Genomic DNA, 20,616 nt, shown 5'->3' with positions numbered 1-20,616 from the left:
ATGGGTCCAGGAATCCAATTCAGTTGCCAGGCTTGTCCGTTGGAAACTATGTGCAGAGGCATCTCACCAGCTCCTAATCATCCAGTGTGTGGTGTGTGTGTGTGTGTGTGTGTGTGTGTGTGTGTGTGCGTGTGCGTGCACATGCTTCCTTTGTGTGAGTCCTGAGGATTGAACTCATGTTGCCAGGCTTGCCCTACAAGCACCATACCCTCTGGGCCATCTCAGTGCTTCTAGTCATAATTTTTTTGATATTTTATTGGGGTTCTGACACCCCAAGGAAGCGTCTGCCACTGAACAATACCTCTAGCCCCTGCTCGGAGCTTATGCCCACTTTTAGCTCGGTTGTGTGTTCTTACTGTTGAAAAAAAAAGTATTTTGCACTTAATGTTTTAATCATTGCTTCTAACTTATTCAACAGTATAGAGCAGTGGTTCTCAGCCTTCCTAACGCCTTCCTAACGCTCCTCATGTTGTGGTGACCCCCAACTGTAAAATTATTTTCATTGCTACTTTATAACGGTAATTTTGCTACTGTTGTGAATTGTGACATCTGATATGCAGTGTATCTGATGTGGGGCCCCAGTGAGAGGGTCACAGAACTCCCGAAGGGGTTGCAACCCTCAGGTCGAGAAGCCCTGCTCCCCATGTTCTAACCCCTGCACCTTTGCTCTGTCCTGTCCTGTTCTGTTTGGTTTTGAGACCGGCTCTCACCATGTAGCCTAGACTGGCCTAGAACTGTTAGCCCTGTCACCTCGGCCTCCTGAGTGCTTCTTGGATGATACCTGCATCACCATGCCCACCTGTTTTTATTTTTAAGGACTTACTTTATTTTTTAATTAAATGTATGTATGTATATGTGGGGGTGGGGAGCGTGCGCATGCGTGCAGGTGCCGGTGGCGGTCAGAGACATCTGATCCCCTGGAGCTGCAGTTAGCAGGCAGCTGTGAGCCACAGGGGTGCTAGGGACTAGCCTCTGCTCTTCTGTAAGAGCAGTGTTCTTTCCAGATCCGGCCTCACAGCATGTCACCTGCCCCTTCTAGGAAGGTCATGTGACCTCTCCCTTCTGCTGATTCCTCTCTAGATAGAAATGGCCCTCGCTGGGAAGTTCCCAAAAGTGGAAAAGGGAAGGCCTAGAAACTGGCCGCTTGGAGCTGAGAGCCCGGGCCATGCTCTGGGGTTCCTCAAGCAGTGGTCAGAGGAACAGCAGGCCTGGCCTCCCATCGACAGACGTTTGCAAATATTTTCTCCCATTCTGCGGGTTCTCTTGCCACAGTCTTGACAGTGTTGCTCAGGTGTTTTGGTTCTGACGAAGTCTTTCCGCTGTCGTCACAAGTGAGGCAGTGAGTTTGGAGTAGTGGGAGGCACAGACTGGGGCGTGACACCAGCTGTTCCTGTCCAGAGAGAGACAGGGCAGCGGAGGTGGAGCCCCGGGACGGCCATGAACTCCCAGGCAAGGACACTGGACTTGATCCTCAACAACTGTCTGAGCAATGTGGGGCCCTCCAAAGGCTGCCTGGGGAGGGTAACAGGTTGACCGAGGTCTGGAGAAGCAGTAGCCTTCTCCAAGACTTATTTCGGGGCCCAAGAGGGTCAACAGCGGCATTGCAGCAAGCTAGCAAAGGTCCCTGAGCCTGTCTGGCACCTCTCATCCAAGCCACTGAACACTCTTTGTTAGCTGAGACAGCCTACCTCCTCAGTAACACCCTTCACTCTGCTCTGGCCTTTGGCCACTTCCTGCCCCACTCAGCTTCTGAGAGCCCCTGGCAGAGTGTGTGGTCGGGGCTTGACAACCCGCTCCCACCGCCCTCTGGTTTATTGCTTTTGTTAGACACCATCTGCCAGCAGCCAGGTCTTCCTGGAGGCAGGGAAAGTCGGGAAAGCCCCAGGGCTCAGCCCAGCTCAGATCAAAGTAGGCCACTCATGGCAGCTATGGGCAACCAGGGGTGGCTGCAGCTGTCTGGGGCTGGTTCCTTTGTCTCTATAAGGGAATAGTGGTCTTATGGTCCCCATGGACCTGTGCCGCTATCGGCCTGCGGCAAATGCCCAGGGGCAGGCAGCACCTGGAATCCTGGCTGCTTTGCCTCTTCCTGGCAGCTCAGGGTCGTGTTGAACATGCGTATGTGCGGTTTCCAATTTGTTTGGAGATGCCCAGCTAGGTACCATTTGGTTTTGGCTGGACCCTCCTCCTACACCTCTTTACCAAGTCCTATTTTGAGGTCCCCCCCCCACTGTTGCCTGGAGCCTAGGAGGCTGACACTGGGGATGTCATGGTGGTCATTTTTATTTATTTGGGGTCTTAGGTAGCCCGCAGAGAAGTGGACAGCTGTCTCCTCGGCAGTGTGGCACTTAACCTTGGAGTTGGAACAGAGAAACGTCTGTTTGTGTTTCCAGGAACAAGAGGGGACAGCTGGCTGGCAGATAGCGGGCTAGGTCAGCTGAGGGTTGCCTTGGCGGCTGGCTTTAAGCAAACAGCCGGGGCCAGGAGATTGGGCGGAAGGAGGATGGAGAAGTGCCTGGTGGGACCGAGGACGATCTAAGAGCTTTCTAGCTGGGAGAGGCAGGGTGAGGGAGACTACTCCTGGACGGGACCCAGAGGACCACCCACCAAGGAACTGAGAATCAGGCCTGGCAGGTAAGGAGAGGGTTTCCTTTCAAGGGTTTCTGTCTCCTGGTGAGTTTTGTGTAGCTCCTTCAATAATCAGTACCCAGGTGGGAACAAAAATCAGATTTCCTTTGCAGAAATTGTGTTGGCCTGGGGCTTTCCAGGCCCCATAACTCTCACAATGGAAGCAGGTTGTAGTTCTGGATGGGGAGCTCTGGGTGATGGCTCATGCTCCAGTCCCAGCACTCAGGAAGCGCAAGCAGGGGAGCTGTAGAGTTCCAGGCTCACATAGACTCCAGGGTAAAACTTGAGACAGAGTGAGAGAGACAGAGACAGAGACAGAGACAGAGAGAGAACAGAGACAGAGAGAATGAGAGAGAGATGACAGAGAGACAGAGAGAGAGAGAATGAGAGATGACAGAGAGAGAGACACAGAGAGAACAGAGAGAGAGAGAATGAGAGAGAGAGATGACAGAGAGACAGAGAGAGGCAGAGAGAGAGAGAATGAGAGATGACAGAGAGAGAGACACACACACACACACAGAACAGAGACAGAGAGAATAAGAGATGACAGAGAGAGAGAGACACAGAGAACAGAGAGAGAATGAGAGAGAGATGACAGAGAGGCAGAGAGAGGCAGAGACAAAAGAGACAGAGAGACAGACACACAAAGGGAGAGAGAGAAGGAGAGACAGAGATACACAGAGACACAGACTGACACACACAGAAACATGGACAGATACAGACACGGACAGACACACACAAAGAGAGACACACACACCCATATAGAGAACCATACACACCCACAGAAACACACACACACACACACACACACACACACACACACACACACAGACCTACACACACATATACACAGACCCACAGAGACCCAGACAGATCTAGACACACACATAGAGACAAGACACACACAGAGAAATACACACACACAGAGAAAGATACACTCACACACAGAGACACACCCACACACAGACACCCACAGAGATACACATGGACACACAGAAACATACAGACACACATACAGAGATACACAGATACGCAGAGACACACAGACATACACACACACAGAGACACAGACATACACACAAACAGTAACACAGACACACATGCATACAGACACATGTACACAGAGACACAGACACACACGCTCACAGATACACAGTGACACAGGCACCCACACCCACAGAGACACATCCACAAAGATACACACAGATACACACACAAACCCACAGAGACCCAGACAGACACAGAGACACTGGCACAAATAGAGACACAAACACACATACACACAGGCACACACACACAGAAGACACACACACACACAGAAGACACACATATAGAGAAAGAGACACATGGACACCCACACACAAGGACACATGGACACACAGACAGACACACACAGACAGATACACACATGCACAGAGACACAGACACACACACAGACAGACACACATATGGACAAACACACACACAGACACACACACAGACAGATAGACACACACAGACACACACACGGACAGACACACATATGAACAGACACACGCACAGACAGATACACACACACAGACACACACACACAGGCACACACACACACACACACACACACACACACACACACACACACAGCATCAATACACTTCAGTGCATGACTCAAGCCAGTTTTTGGAGCCCCTGGGAGGTCCTAGCATTTTCTGGGCAGACGCTTGCTTTCCCTGACAACGTGATGTTATCCCCATAACTGTTAAACCAGATTCTACTTCCATTTCCATATGTATGTACTCTACTTTTTGACAGTCTGGTTAAGTAATGTTTTTATTTTGTTTACTGAGGTTTTTTTAAATTACATTTGTTCACCCAGTGTGTATTCATGTGCACGGTCATGCCATGGTACATGTATAAGTCAGAGGACAACTTTCAGAATCTCCCTGCATCATATGAATCCCAGGGATTGAACCCAGGCTATCAAGCTTGGCAGCAAGAACCCTAATTCACTGGCTCATCATGTAGGCTGTGTGTGTGTGTGTGTGTGTGTGTGTGTGTGTGTTCAAATGGGTATGCGCACATGTATGTTATGTGTGTTCCTGCCTGCAGAGCCCAGAATTCCTTGTCCAGTGCCTTCCTTGTTTTGACTTATTTTTTAAGGCAGGGTGTAGGCTGGCTAGCCAGTGTGTGTGTGTGGGGGGAATCTGTCTGTCGGGTCTGCGCTCTCAGCACAGCGGCTATAGATTTGTGTGCCGCTCGATGCCACACCCTGCCATTGTTTGTTTTTCGAGACAGGGTTTCTCTGTGTAGTTTTGGTGCCTGTCCTGGAACTCACTCTGTAGACCAGGCTGGCCTCGAACTCACAGAGATCCGCCTGGCTCTGCCTCCTGAGTGCTGGGATTAAAGGCGTGCACCACACCTGGCTGTCCACACTCTGCTTTTTATGTGGATGCTGGGGATGTGAATTCAGGGCCTGATGCCCACTTACAGACAGCCTTCCCCAACCCCCACCACGTAATTTAAAGTAGAGAGGAGTGAGTGCATTCTGAGATATCTGCAGTTCTATACTGTTGGGAAAATATCTGAGCTCATGATTAAGACACCACAAATGTGACTGTGATGTGCTGGCTGTATTCGTAGTGAGAGGAAATGGAACATTCAGTTGTAGATTAATGAAAAAGCTTTTTTTTTGTTTTTGTTTTTCTAATTGAAGTTCACAGATCCCTTCCTTAACTCCCAGGGAGTGCAGTGACCAAAATGGGGTGTTTCATGCTCCCTCCCTCCCCCCCTTTCCTCACTTCCCTCCCCTCTCTGACCTTTTTATTTTTTTTAAGAGACAATGCTACTGTGTAGCCCAGGTTGGCTCATCATCTCCCTGCTTCCTACTCCCAAGTGCACACTACCACACACAGCATGGAATCTTGTGTGTGTGTGTGTGTGTGTGTGTGTGTGTGTGTGTGTGTGTGTGTGTGAACCTTGACCTCTTTGTTCCAGAAGTTGGAGCCCTTTCTTGGCCCTAACTCTTCCAGGAAATCCAGGGATGGGACGCTGTAGAACACCTTAGTCATTAGTGCACATAGTCAAATGGACCCGTGGTGCCTACTGTCCCCACCCCCATGACAAGATTGAGTCTGTTATCCTAGTGTGTTGTGGGTTGAACTGTGTCCCTTAAAAGGATATATTGATGTCCCACCTCTCAGTGCCTCTCAATGTGGCTTTTACTCGGAAATAGGGTCATTCCAGTTGTAATTATTAGATTGAGATCCTCCTGGAGTGAGATATTGTCTGATTCCAACATACTTGTAATCCCAGTACTCAGGAGGCAGAGGGAGAAGGAATGCAAGTTCTAGGCTAGTCTAGGCTATATAGTAAGTTCTGGGCTAGCCTGAGCTATATACTGGCAAGCTCCTGCCTCAGAAACAAAACAAAGAGACCATGGGCTGGGAATATAGCTTAAAGGGTCCTGGGTTCAGTCCCCAGTACAAAAGAAAAAGGGAAAAGTCAGAGCCCAGTGGCAGCACCATGTTCTAGGATCAGCACTGGGGATCCAGAGCAGGGGAAGTGGGGGAGGGGGGGAGAAAGAGGGGGGGGGACAGGGAGAGAGGAGAAAGAGGACATCTGTGTAAAGACAGGCAGGCAGACAGACAGACAGACAGACAGGAGCCTCTTGCCATGCAGATAGAACTGGGAGGGTTGCAGCTTCAGCCTTAGGAAGGCTGAGGAACCAGCAGATACCAGTGTTAAAACAGGCAAGGAACCCCTTCTGCCCCTGAGGCTGCAGATGACCCTCAGCCCTGCCCATCCCCTGCTTTCAGACTTGCTCCAGCAACTTGGTGGCAGCACCCCTAGGACACAGCTATGACCTGGTGCCAGCAGGAACAAGTGCTACTTTGGGTCTGGAAGGGGGCCTGTGCTGGCCTGTGCTGGCCTGCACAGATTCCTTCCTCGGTCTTCACGGTGATTGTTGCCCAAGGAGTGTGGTTACCCCATGATTGCCAGGATCTGAGTGTTCCCATCTACCCTATGTCAGGCTTTTTAGAAATGACAAGATCAAGCTGTGCCTCTGGGGACGCGTGGGCAGAGCCTGTGGCTCGAAAGGTTGAGGGGAGAAGGAAGATATTTTGCATCTCATTTCAGATGGAAGCTTTTGCCCTAGGAAGATGAAAAGCGTTTGTTTCCAGTTAGACAGAGAGGCAGGCAGTGACTTGAGGGTCACTGGCCTGGGCATCCCAGCCCCTTAAAGGATCCAAGGATTAAATAAAAGAAGACGCCCTTATGTTAAGGTGTCTTGTGAGTACGTGTGGGAAGCGTGCTGGATTAGGGAGGGGAGGGGAGCTGCCAAGCCCCCAGAAACTGAGCAGCTGCTGGGCCTGATGCATAGTCAGTACCCAGGGAGTCTGTTGGGCCGATGGTGTGGTGGGACCACATGTGTTGTGGAATACTATTTTAAGATGTGTTGCATTTGTTTAATGATGCAAAGATGTGTTGCATTCTTTTTAGGGTGTATTTGTTTAATTATGTGAAGCTGTGTTACTGTGCCTGTCTAAAACACCTGATTGGTCTAGTAAAGAGCTGACTGGCCAATAGCTAGGCAGGAGAGGGATAGGCGGGGCTGGCAGGCAGAGAGAATAAATAGGAGAAATCTGGGAAGAGAGCAGATGTAGGAGCGAGAGGAGGACGAGGAGGAGGACTGCAGGGGCCAGCCACCCAGCTACACAGCAAGCCACGGAGCAAGAAGTAAAGAAAGGGATACAGAAAGAGAGAAGGGTAAAAGTCCAGAGGTAAAAGGTAGAGGGGATAAATTAAGAAAAGCTGGCTAGAAATAAACCAAGCTAAGGCTGGGCATTCTTAGTAAGAATAAGACTCCATGTGATTTATTTGGGAGCCTGGTGGCGGGCCTCCCAAAAGAGCAAAGAGTTAAAAAGAAAAAACCCAACTACACACATGCTGTTCTGTTTTAGCTTGTGTGAGAGGACAGTGATGGACCCTCGGCTTTGTGACTAAGTAGGGGTGGGTGTGTCAGGGCACAGGTGTGGGGGCCCTGCCACAGCTGTGGGGTGCAGGAAGCGTGGCTGGAAGGAACTGAGCAGGGCCCTGGGGACAGTTAGGGCACTCCTGTCTGTCTACCTGCCTTAAGCCTTCCTCGGAAGGTGACTGGAGAACTAAGTTTCCTACTCTCCTGGGAAACCTGTGTCAAGTCTAGGAGGACCCCTGCTGTCTTCTCTTCTACATGCCTGTCTCCTCCTCTCCTCAGATCTGTGCTTTAATATATTAAAATCTTGAAAGCAAAAAAAAAAAATTTTTTTTTTGAGACAGTGTCTTACTGTGTAGTATTGGCTGGCCTGGAACTCACTGTGTAAACCAGGCTGTCCATAAATCCATGAAAATCTACCTGCCTCTGCCTCCCAGGTGCTGCATTAAAGGTGTGTATTATCACATCTGGCCATAAAATTTTTTTAAAAATCTTATTTATTGTATGCGTGATGGGGCACACATCTGAAAGCATCTATGTGGAGGTCATAGGGTAACTTGAAGGAATCCATTTTCTCTTCCTCCATGTGGAGTTGGAGTTCAAAAACTGATCCTCAGGTTTGGCTGCAAGCACATTTACCCACTGAGCCATTTAGCAGCCCATTAAGATCTTTTGTTTTTATTTTTACTTTTTTTTAAAGCTAGGTGTAGTGCTGATGCCTGTGACCCAGTACTTGGGAGACTGAGGGTGGAGGATTGCCATGAGTTGGAGGCCAGCTCGTGTCATAGCCTGAGCTACAGAGAGAGACCTTGTCTCAAAGAAAGGGGGGCGGGGAGGGGGTGCAAAATGAAGCAATAGCAAAGGTCCTCTTTGTAAACTCCGACTTTTCTTCATTAGCCTGAAAAAAGTTGATTAATAATTCCAGATGGCGCCCGCCCCTTTAACAATGCATGTCCCATGTGGCCTCCCGCATCCCTCCGCCTGCTGATCGGCTCCTCTTCTGCACCTCACCTTTTCTGGGTCATCTGTCACTTTTGACATTAGCTGACCTTGTGCCTGGATGCATCACTGATCATTCCTCAAGCGTCAAGGTCCTTTCTGGGTTTCCAGTTGGTGTGAACCACCTTGTCACGTGACCAGAGGCGAGCCAGGAGAGATCCACCCAAAGCCGGGTCTAGGCATGGCTGGGGCACTTGGTGGATAGGAGGGAGGTGGCTGGCCAGGCCTTGCTTTGTGGGCTGTGTTATATTGGTTCTTTGAAGGTGCGCCAAACAGTCAGCATGTTCAGGTGCTGTGCTAGTTCAGGGACACAGAGGACATCTCCAGAGTTGTCTTCACAGGGACAGCAGAGACGAAGAACCTGGAGAATACGCAGAGCAAGGTGGGGTCAGTCCAGATGTTGGCCTACAGAGAACGTGGGGCTGGGATCTATAGAGAGACAAGAAGAAGAAAGTGTCCCGGGTAAAGGCCGGTGAGATGGGTCAGTGGATAAAGTCCAATAGTGCACAAGCCAGGCAGCTTACATACACACACACACACACACACACACACAGAGAGAGAGAGAGAGAGAGAGAGAGAGAGAGAGAGAGAGAGAGAGAGAGAGAGAGAGAGAAAGAGAAAGAGAAAGAAATAATAATTAAACATTTTTAAACACGGGCCCGGGGAGATGACTCAGTGGTTAAACACTTGCCGTACAAGTAAGTATGGACCTGAATTCAGATCCCAGAACCCACATAAATGCTCCGTGGGCACGGAGGCCCCTGTCGTTCTAGCCTCAGGGAATTACAGGTGGAGTCGATGGAGATGGGTGAGCCCCGAGCAGGTTAGCCAGGGAGAGCTGCCTCGTTGAACGAGGTAGAAGAACACTAGAGGATGACCCCTGACCCCGGCCTTGGGCTTCCCCATGCACATACTGTCCCATACATGCCATTCACACAGACCCACACATGCACACTCCACACACAGAGTGGGGGCAAAAAAGGGGGCTGGTAGGATGGCCTAGCGGGTAAAGGCGCTGGTTGCCAAGCCTGACCATCTGAGTTCAGACACACAAAGTGGAGGCAGAGAGTGACGACCACTGTGGTCCTCTGCAGGCCTGCTGCACACCCACGTGCCCACAGAGACGTGCACACTACACTATACATATATGAACATGTATTTAAAAGTCAGCCTGTGGTGGCACAAGCCCTTCATCCCAGCACTCAGGAGGCAGAGGCAGGTGGATCTTTGAGTTTGAGACCAGCCTGGGCTCCAGAGTGAGTTCCAGGACAGCCAGGTCTACACAGAGAAACCCTGTCTCAAAACAAAAAATGTCCTAGATGAAAGGATGTGGGGGACAAGGCCTAGCCCTGGAATGTGTCTGAATTCTAAGTGCCCCAAATCTGATTTTTTTTTTTTAAAGGAATGTGGTAATAGGTAAAACTCCAGGAGTAGTCTGGCCTAAATCATGGACACTTTTGAATGCAGCTTGGGTTTTTTACCCTGTGGTGGTGTGGGGCCATGGATGTTTTGGGATGTTTTTTAAGCACACTCCGATCCATGCTCCTAGGGAAGATCTCTCTGGTTCCACAGGAAGGGTTTGAGTGTGAGCCCCAGGAGGTCTGACATCTGGTTAGGAAGTATTGCTACAGCATTGGCAAGAGGAGCCAAGGAAGAGGGGAGCTGACCGAAGCAGGCAGACCTGGCAGGAGGCAAATGATACGGCAAAGTTTAGGAATGTGTGTCTGACACCGGCTTCCCTGGGCCTGTTCTGTCATCTCAAATCCTCATGTCATTCCAAGACACTTGTGAGTGAGCCACGCTCTTGGCTCAGGACGGGCCTTGGAGGCCTCCAAGCCTCCTGTCTGAATCTTCCTTCCTCCCAGCACAGCCTGACAGGTGGGGCTGTTGATGTCTGGGCTCACCTCATCTTGTAGCTATCATCCTGTTTCCCGTATCATAGTAACAGAGCAGATGTCAGGCCCCGTTGCTAAGGACTCCTGGAATATTAATGCCGGGTATAGAGTGAAGGGCTTTCACACAGTGTCCAAGGCCTCAGCAAGTACTAGTGCAGTGGCGAGCATTCTTTTCTTTGTCCCAGCTTTTCCTCCCTCCCTCCCGAGACGCCCCCTCCCCACCTCCCCTCCTCTGTCACCCTCAGCCTATGCACAGATGCCTATCTTGGGAGTAACAGACTTGACAACAGCAAACGTGCACCCACTCTCCCTCCCACGCCAGGGCAGACATGACTAATGGATCACAGCATTCTCCCCATGGGGGGCTGCATGGGGACTAAGTGGATGGGGACCACAACTCCTTTGCCACACAGCTCTCTGGGTGCTGGCTCAGCTTTTGCACTCAGGATGAGGCCTCTTTCCCAGTCTCTCAAAAGCGACCTCCTCTGTCTCTAGCCCTCCTACCCCTGCTTCTTAGGGCTTGTCCTCTGTCATGTGATCAGGGAGGGACCTTTGTCTCCTCCCATTTACTTCCTCCACCTAGACTTTTGATTTTTCCACAAGTGGAAAATCAAACCTGACCTGGCTAAGGGGTTTGATTGGAGGTTAAGGTCAAGGTAAAAGGTTTTATTTGTCAAATACTATTTGTATGTGTTACATGTTGCTACATTAATATGCAGAACAATCATCGCTAGTTCAACACAGCCATTTACAACGTACCCTGAACCTGTCAGCCGGGTGGTTCTGCCACCCATGGCTGGGCCATGTGTTTCATTTAAGTGTCATGATTCAGTGACTCAGACTTCTCTCTTTAAGTGGCTGTTGGGAGGCAGGGCCTGAACTGGCTGGTTGCTTTTCATTGCCCTTTGTGTTTGGGCGCCCCCTCCAGACAGGGTTTGTGGTCTAGTTCCCATCTGCTCGCCTTTCTTTCTCATTCCCTGCATAGATCTCCTTTCTTCTCACGTGAAGATGGTATGGCTGGACTTGGGATGTGTTTCTCCGTGGGGGAGGGGGTGTCTCTCACTTGTGATGGCATCGAGGCATACCCTGGCCATTCAGATCATCTCATCTTAGGCTCAGAGTCTATCTTCCCCTTCTCCCCCTCCCATACCCCCCATCCCCCCCCCACTTCCCACTCACATTCTCCATCTCTCATTTTCCACACATCCTGGAATTCACAGGCTTGATGGCATCCTCAGAAAGGTCCCTCAGAAGAGAGCGAAGAACTGAACACCCCAGGGAGAGAGAGAGCAGGAAGGAGCTGTCTCAGGCCTGTGCCCCTCCCAGCTCCTGGGCGGGACAGGGGCTCTGGGAGTGTGTCCTGCTCCCCCTCCAAGAGCAGTTGATTTGCCCTCCAGGGATAGCATGTGTCAGGGGCAGCTGTGGGTGGGTGGTTTCCACCCTGGCATAGCTATGGTGAGTTAGGAGGTTGGGGATCAGGCAGCCATGTTTCTGGGGTCATAGGAACCCCTGGGACCCATGGTGGGAAGGGCTCTGTAGAAGGGCGTCACCTCTTCTCCCTTCCTCATGAGGTCTCTTCGCTTGCCTGTCTGTTTTTATGGTACTGGGGTAAAACCAGGGCCTCATTGTTCACTCTACCACTGTGCTCTAGCCCTCACTCCCTTTTATAGACCACCCTTAGCTCTTACGGTACCTGCCAAGGCCCATCAACCAGATGCTAAAGCCAGCCCTGGTCCTTCCAACTCTAAAGCTAAGGAGCCAGAAGCCTTCTTTAAAGTGGCTGCAAAGATTTTGCAAAGAGGAGACTTGAGGGGAGTCATATACTCTTCCACCCAATTAATTGAAGATCTATAGGCAGGCCCTTCAGAAAACGCAACGTTGACATTAGGCTGACAGGACCCTGCTGCTTCCAACAGATGTTTCCTGATGGCCAATTCTAGAGACTTCAGAGAGAGCAGGCAAGGGGCCCGCAGCTCCCAGCTTTGAGTGGCTGTGAGCGCTACTGTAGCAAAGCTGACTCAAAATGAGTTACCAAAGACTGCTCGCTCCACATCTCTTTGGAGAATTTATCCTAAGGAACTTATCAGAGATGGCCACGGAGATGTACCTCTCAGGATATGCACTCTTGTGTTGAGTATACAGAGAAAACTTGGAAGTCACCAGTGTGTCCCAGATGATGAACCATGTCTAGAATACTCTGATGTCATAAAATTACAGTGTCAAGGAATTTTGGAACGCACAGGATATAGTAGTAACCTGAATAAACAAGGTAGGCAATAAGAACTCGATTTAACTTAAAATCTGTGTAAACCCCTGGGCAAACTCGGACGGTCCTTTCTCTGTTAAGATGCTGAGTATCAACACGGGGGAGGAGAGATGAGTGAGTTTGTAGTGCTGCTTCTTTTGGGTGTGTTGAGGGGAGGGAGTCTGTCATGTGTAGCAGGCACATGTGATTGTCTGAGGACAGGTTATTAGAGTTGCTTCTCTCCATCATGTGGATCCGGGGTATCAAACTCAAGTTGTCAGGCTTGGAGGCAAATGCCTCTACCCACTGAAACAAACTCTCAGGCTCTTGCTTTTTCTTTATCATATAACATCCCATGGAGTCCAGGGCATGAAGTTCTCCATGGAGACATGGCCAGTGAACACCTGAGATGACCAGCTTTTGACTTTGGGGAGAACCTGATCTCCCAGGAACGAAGTGTTTGCTTTTACAGATCTTGCTCAGAGAGTTGCCAGGGGCTTAGGAAATTCCATCCCCTAGGAATTTTCTCAAGAAGCTGGCGTAAGCCACTCCTGTCCCTGCCTGCCCTCAGCACCCCGTAGCCTCCGCTGAAGAGCCCCTGAGTGTGTTTACTGGATGCAGCCTCTGCTCAGCTTGTCTCGCCCAGCACTGGATGAGAGACACAAGGAGGCAGCTGCTTCCCAGAAAAGGGCCCGTGGGTGCCTCAGCCCCTCCAGGGAAATCAGCTGAGCCGTCAGAACCACCCACTGCCACGTGGCAGCCAACCCATGGGGAATCTCGAGAAACAAAGATTCCCATGAACCAACCAGCCACAGAGCCTGTCTACAGCCTGTCCTGTCGGCTCTCGGCACATCTGGTTTTTTGGCTAAGTGTCTTATTTAGGAAGAGCTATCTCTCTATGAAACATGGCTCAGCTTAGCAGATAATCGCTGCAACGGACCCTGTGCCTGGCAACGAGGGATAGAGAGGAGAGGACATGGGGCCCCAGGAGCCACAATGTCGGGGGAGAGGGGATAGATGTCACTGCGGTCAGGCAAGGGCCCCTGAGCCAACCTCCAGGGTGGAGACCCCACCCCCAGCAGCAGCAGTCTTGACTTAGGTCCATCGGATATGCGCAGCCACTGTGCACATTACACACTCACACATGCCTCTCCTCTACACTCTTGCCTGTCACAGCCGAGATGACTTTAGAAGCCGTGTGCTGTCTCTCCATGGTTAATGGAGGAAGTGACGAGAGCCCCACACAGCCGTCTTTCTGTCCGGCTGCCTCTGTTCCCCTCCAGGCTAGTTCTACCCTTCTTCCTGAATGGGCAGGCTTACCCTCCTGCTCCCTCACCTTCTATGAACGCTTGTTTTGTTCCCTCCTAAGTTATTAACAAATAGGCAGGATACACATTTAACACACACAGTACTGTTGATGGAAGCTGTGAGGCCCCAATTCTGTGTGTGCATGTGTGTATGCGTGTGTGTGTGTGTGTGTGTGTGTGTGTGTGTGTGTGTGTGTGTGTTGCTAGGCACTGAATCATGGGCTTTGAGTGTGCACACTAGGCAGGCTCACTACCACTGGGCTACACCACTAGCCCTTGGTTTTTTTGAGACAGGGTCTTTCTAATGTGTCCCAGGCTGGCCTTAAACTCATAAGAATGTGTGGGCTGTCGTCTTCCCTGAGGCCCTCGGTGAGGAGCAGGGCAGGCAGGCATGTTGGGTGGTGTGTATACAGTTTGGTAGAGAAGTGCTTAGGTAGAGGGGGGATGGGGGGAGTGGGGGGGGGCTCTAATTGGGTGGCAAGTCAGGGAGCTGGCAGCTAGCTCAGACCAAAGAGGTTTGGCATACCCAAGCTGGCGCTGTGGCAGGTTCCTAAAATGGGCCTCCTCGAGTTGCCCTTCCTGTCTCCCGTCTGTCCCGAGGCTGCTCTGTGTGAAGGATGGGCAGCTGGGATTTCGGAGGTGCCAGCCGCAGCCTAGGGTGGGAACAGCAGTCTCTGCGATCTTATCTCTGACCTTCATTTGAGCCACCTCTGTGAACATGCTCAGCTGCAGACTTGCCATCCAAGGGCCCCTGCCCAGCCAGGGCCGTGACCCCACGCTCTGGAAATAACATCGCTCTGCCTCTCTTGATCTCCCCGTGGATGTGACTGTAGGTTTGTCTGTCTTACAGTGGGCCCTGCCTCTCCATCCTGTGGACTGGGCTGGCGCAGGGGTTCGGTCTAGATCGGAGCGGCCCCTAGCCCCCTCCCTGGACCTGCCAGCAGCCCTGTCATATACCCGGTGTGCATCTCAGCAGTGCGATCGGGTACAGGGCAGTCCTGTCCGCAGGCCATCCCTCAGATACCAGTGGGGGAAACAGAGGCCCCAGGAAGATCGCTGATTTGTCATGCACCCTTAGGAAATGTGCAGGAACACCCATTTTTGTTCATTTGATTTTGTCTTTATTTTCTTCTATGGACCTTTTCTCCCCATCTTGGAGGCATGGGGAGCAGGGCCACTTGAGGGCTGTCAGGTAACTGCGTGGTCCTTTGATGGCCTCTTGACCCTCTCTTCTCATCTAACAGAGTAATGGTTAGATTAGAAGGACAGAACAGGATGCCCCATGGGTGCCACAGACCATATAGACTTACAGTGGGTCAGAGGGCAGGTGTGCACATCAGTCTAAGGGTTCCCTGGTTTGTGGCCTATAAAACCGTGGCACTAGGAAGTGACCTGAAGGCAGTATATTCACTCCCTAGCAATGTTTTGATGTTTGGGGGCCAGGGCTGGTTTGAAGCACCCCCACCTTCTCCCTGCTCCCTTTCATTCTCTGCCATCACGGAGGTAAGGAGTTCAAATGCCAGGTCCGTCCCCGTTTCCCCTGCCGGTCCTCTCCGCTCACCCCATCACGGGCTTCAGTTTAGAAGCTTCTGCAGAACATAAGGACTTCCCGGTGCAGAGTCCCAAAGTTCCCTGGCTTGCTCCTGTCTTCCAGGGTCACGCTGATTGCTCCTCTGCTTCTGTGGCGTGGCCAGCAGAGCATGGGGGCCACCTTCCTTCTGTGTCTAGTCACAGAGGAACTGGGCTGTCAGACTCAGGGCTTGCTGCCCTGGACACATTGGTCTGGCTATAGTGCCCCCTGCAGGCTGGGGGCAGAGCTGAGCAGCCTGTGTAGAACCTGTCTACCTGGGTCATAGCCCTTCCATTTCCTGACACTCCTAGAATGTTAGAAAGGAAAAACAAAACAAAACACACACACACACACACACACACACACACACACACACACACACACAACCCATATGAGTCGTGTGTTTTAAATATTTACTTTGAGTAGAGTAACGTATTTCACACTCCCATAGCAGTGTGACCATGCCATTCACAAGCTAACAGAAACTGAAACAAAAAATAACCCCATGGTGCCCTAGAGGCCGGGAATGGGGCACAGGTTGAAGTTTTCTAATGGACACAGCATTCTTAATTTTTCATTTGATGGATTCATTTGGGGGGACAGCACATGTGTGGAGGTCAGAGGACAGCCTGGGGCATTAGTTCTCTCCTTCCACCATGGGGGGCCTGGGGATCAAACTCAGCCCATCAGGCTGGACGAGCGCCGCTTTATGCATTGAACCATCTCTGCGCCTCCCTGTTCTTCTGGACTATATTAGCTCCATTTGGTAGAAGGTCCAGAGGTGCCTGGCTTGCTCATGGAGCCTCTGTGCCTGGCTGGTTGGGGGTTCTTTGCTGAAGTGAGGACCAAGGTGGAATGTCAAGGCCACCTGTGGGATAACAGTGCCCCGCCAGGTAGCTCTAGCCCACACGCTGCCCCCTGGTGGTCATCACGGACATGGGCCACATTGGTCTGGAAGAGCGATTCTCTAAGCATGGTACAGGGATCCCTGAGGGTCCCCAACACGTTACAGAGATCCCTAAGATCAAAACCATTTTCCTCAACATATGATCCTTGGCCTCTTTCACAAACACAGAGAAAACAGAAAGTGCTCAGATGTGGCTTCCGAAGCCGTGCTGGAACTAGTTTTTAAGCAAGTGCCGTCTGTTGAGTTTCAGTACAGAAAAACACACACCATTATCTGGGGAAGCTATTAGAATACTCCTCCGCCTTCCATCCGTCCTACACAGCCGTGAGAGCCTGGATGCCTCCCACGTGCCTCCACCGGAACTGCATCTCAGAAGGTTGAAAGAAAAGTCAGACAAGAACGCCCAGCTGTCTTCAGTTAGACCCCAAATCCAAGTGAAGGGTAGGAATATAAAAACAATCTCAGTTTCCTCAGGAGCTGCCTTTGTTTTGAAAACATGTGTTTTTCTCATAAAAGGCAGAAATTATGTGAATACCTAATAGGCATAATATCTTTAATGAAAGTTTTTAGATTTTTCAGTAAAATATCAATAGATGTAGCTCATTGTGGGAGCCCGTTCTGGGGTTCCTCGTGGCTTTACCCAGCAGGTCCAAATAGAGGATGATCAGGACCACGGGCCTGAGTGCAGGTGTCTGAGATGGTCTGCACTTGGCTGTGCTGGGGGAGGAGGTCTTTTGCTCCACCCCTTGGCGTCTCTATAAAAACCCTGGACCAGAGACAGTCCGGGCCCGTTGGAATAGGTTCCAGGCCCTCTCGAGGCTATCCTTTATTTTCTATCTGTTTATCTCCGCAAGATTCTCCGCTATAAATCCTTCTATCTAATATTTCCTGCTGCTCGCACTCAAGAAAACTCTGGGAAGCTGTGGGGGTGGTGGGTAAACGCCCCACAGAATGGCGCCGTGAACAGGGACTAAAGAAAAAAAGGGACTAAAGAAAAAAAGGGACTAAAGAAAGGGGAAAAAAGGGACTAAAGAAAGGGAAAAAAAAGGGACTAAAGAAAAAAGAACAAGCCGGGCGGTGGTGGCGCACGCCTTTAATCCCAGCACTCGGGAGGCAGAGGCAGGCGGATCTCTGTGAGTTCGAGGCCAGCCTGGGCTACCAAGTGAGTTCCAGGAAAGGCGCAAAGCTACACAGAGAAACCCTGTCTCGAAAAACCAAAAAAAAAAAAAAAAAAAAAAAAAGAAAAAAGAACAAAAAAGGGGGGACTAAAGACAAATGAACAGGGACTTAAGACAAAGTAATAGGGACTAAAGATAAAGGAAAATAATAGTTTTATTACAGAGTTTTTGGTGAAAGTGCTGAGTCAGCCCTGCCAGTGGAAAGGCATGCCGGTGTTATGGAATATATATATTTTTATATATATATATATTTTTGGTGAGGCAGGGGTTTTATCCTCGAGAGAAAAGGAAAGCGGACTGGAAGGATGTCCGATGCTGCAGCGAAATTCTCTTCTGTCAATTTTCTATCTTCTATCCCTTTCTCAATTTCTATCTGTGATAAGTATAAGATATAGGGTAGTAATATAGTTTAGGAAAAACTTAGAAGTATAAGATTGTGTAGGAAAAAATAAGTAAGGCAACTAGACAGAAAAACTCAATTTTCTAACTTTGGGGGCTTTGAAAGCAAACTGGGGAAAAAATCTTTCTTTGGGCTTTTCGGGTAGTAAAAAAGCTCTTCTTGGAGCTTATGGGGAAGGAAAAGTTTCCTATGGAAGCTTTTTGACCTGGGGACAGCTGAAATGCTAAATCCAAGCGGCAGGAGAAAGTAATTTCTCCCTGAGGCAAAAATGGGGGTGTAAGAAGTCAAAGTTTAAAGTTGGGAAGTTTTGGGAAAAGTTGGTCTTTCTCCTGGGAGGAAAGAAATCTTTCTCTTAAGCTATTAAGCTTTTCTTGGAAAATTTGGGGGGGAAAAAAACTCTCTAAAAAGCCTTAATCTTTCTCAAAAGCTCTTAAAAAACTTAAAAACTAAAGCCTTTCAGAACTTTCAGAAGGACAAAAATTAGAATCACCTGAAGATAATAGTATGGGGACCACCTGTGATTAGCTCTAAGGGAAAACAACAAACTTAAGACAGCAAAACCTAAGTTCTTTCAAGCTTTAACAATCCTCCCTGCAATGCAGGAGGCAAGGACAAGTTTCTAAAAACCCCTTCTAAGCTCTCTTCAAGCTAGTAAAAGACAGTGGGTCAGAGTACCCTGAGGGAAACGCTTGGGGAGAGCAAGGGTGAAGAGCTACAGAGAGCCCAAAAAGGGCAGGAAACTTTACCTGAGAAAAGCAAAATAGTCAAGCTTTCCAGTTACAGCCGAGCTGAGGCAGCAAAGGTTTTGAGTGAGCATTTCAGAATCGTCTTAATGCAAAGATCCCCTGTAGCAACACAAACTGTTAGCATTGTATCCTCGCTTCTGACCAAAAACCCAGAGGCGACTGGCCAGCATCTCTGAGTTGGAGTGCATTTCGGGGATACTAGGGTTCCTGCAGTGGTAAACTTCCTGGAGCACAGAGCTGAGGCAGGAAGGTGCAGGACCCAGGGGAAGATTGCTAATGAACAAACAAAGCTAAAGCCAGTGGGAACGGCACAGTTGTCCACTTTCCTACAAGTCCCGGGTTGATAGGTCCACGAATGCAAAAAGAAATCTGAGAAAAAGCTTTCCTATCAGAGAAAGGACCTTTCTGGGAAACAGTAAAGCTGAACTGTGTCTGAAGCAGTTGTGATGCTGAGTCAGAATGCTGTCTGGGGAAAGAGCCCAGCCAGGGCAGAAGAGAACTATCCAGGAGTAAAGCTTTATTTTCTGTCAGAGAAAGCATCTCTTTGAGAAAAGCTTTGTTTCAACTGACTCCCGATGAAATGAGGGAGTGTAGCCCTGAGGGGTGATTGCCTTTGGCATAAGCTCTGTCCTGAGCACCCAGACAAGCAAACACAACCCACTGGGGGACTGGGCCAGGTGAAGGCCTGATGAGGCAGAACACCTGTCCTAATGGGAGTTTAGAGATGGCGAAAACCTCCCTTGTTAAATTTTTCAGTCTGTACGCAAACCACACAGACCCTGAAAACAAACGGACAAAAAGCCCCTACCTTCAGTAGCAGGGAAAGCCGCCACTGTAGTGTCGGAAACTGTTTCTGGGGTAGAGGGGATAAATTGAGACCAAACTGGATACTGTCTGGGAGAAAGACTCTGAAGAAAGAGGGGACAGATTCCTTCCCAGAAAATGCATGACCTGACAAAGCTGCTAGAGTTTGAGGCAGATTCAGGGGGAGAAAAAAAAGCCCCTACCTCCAAAGGCAGCTAGCAGAGGTACAGAGCTGCAGACAGATACCTGAAGCTCTGCATCTGGGGGGTAAGGAATAAACAAAATGAGAATAAGATCAGTGGGAGAAAATCTCTCTGAAAGAGCTATGAAAAAGCTGTTGTAAATGATCTTGTATTTCACTGACTGGCTAAGGCAAGCACAAGCCCCGAGGAAAGTTGCTATCAGAAATGCCAGCCTCAATGCGCGCTAACGAGGCAGGTGTGGATCTGATCCGGGGGCCAGTGTCTGATGAAGGAGAGACACCTGTTGAAGCCAGCTGAGGAGAGACCAGAAACCTCCCAATGTCCCATAGCTGAAAATGTAAAATGCTTGTTCAAATCTCCCATTGCAAAAGCAAAAAACTTTGTTCAAACCTCCCGGGCAAGAATTTGTAAGCAAGTCTGGTAAAAGAGAACCAGTTGACTCTCAAACCCGATAAGAACTATGGGAAATGATATAAGGGACTGATATTATTATGGACTGATATAAGGGAAATGCATTCTGGGAAAGGTAGTTTTTCTGCTAAAGATGGCAACATTGCCCTGAAACACGTTTGTCAGCTCTAAAATTAAAATACAGCTTTTAAAAGAATAAGGGGAAAAGTTGTCTAAGGGTTTAAGTGTCAGTTCCAATGAAAAATTGAAAGAATATGGAACTAGGCGCTTCGCGGTATGGGGCTCCATTGGTAAAATGCCTTATTTACCCTAATAGCTGTGCAAAGTTTTTACGGCAGTTGGATGACAAAAAGCTACCTATAAGAGCAAACAAGTCAC

The 20,616-nt window shown here is 49.7% G+C and overlaps 1 protein-coding gene across 8 annotated transcripts in view; it reads left to right on the top strand.

The window, feature by feature from the left end:
* Rph3al (rabphilin 3A like (without C2 domains)) overlaps positions 1-20,616 on the top strand; it is a 151,040-nt gene that overhangs the window by 43,263 nt on the left and 87,161 nt on the right. Inside the window, exon 1 of one of the 8 annotated variants that reach the window (XM_042282414.2) lies at positions 2,242-2,631. The exons of 5 other annotated variants lie outside the window; for them this stretch is intronic. The gene's annotated coding sequence lies outside the window, so the exon portion shown is untranslated. Of the gene's footprint in view, positions 1-2,241; positions 2,632-6,248; positions 6,892-20,616 lie in introns of those variants that run through there. 2 more of the 8 variants (XM_015996200.3, XM_076542910.1) reach the window with 2 other exon arrangements.

This window comes from Peromyscus maniculatus, chromosome 8, assembly GCF_049852395.1.
Source record: "Peromyscus maniculatus bairdii isolate BWxNUB_F1_BW_parent chromosome 8, HU_Pman_BW_mat_3.1, whole genome shotgun sequence".
Classification (NCBI taxonomy): domain Eukaryota; kingdom Metazoa; phylum Chordata; class Mammalia; order Rodentia; family Cricetidae; genus Peromyscus; species Peromyscus maniculatus.
This window is presented reverse-complemented; position numbering and strand designations above follow the sequence as displayed.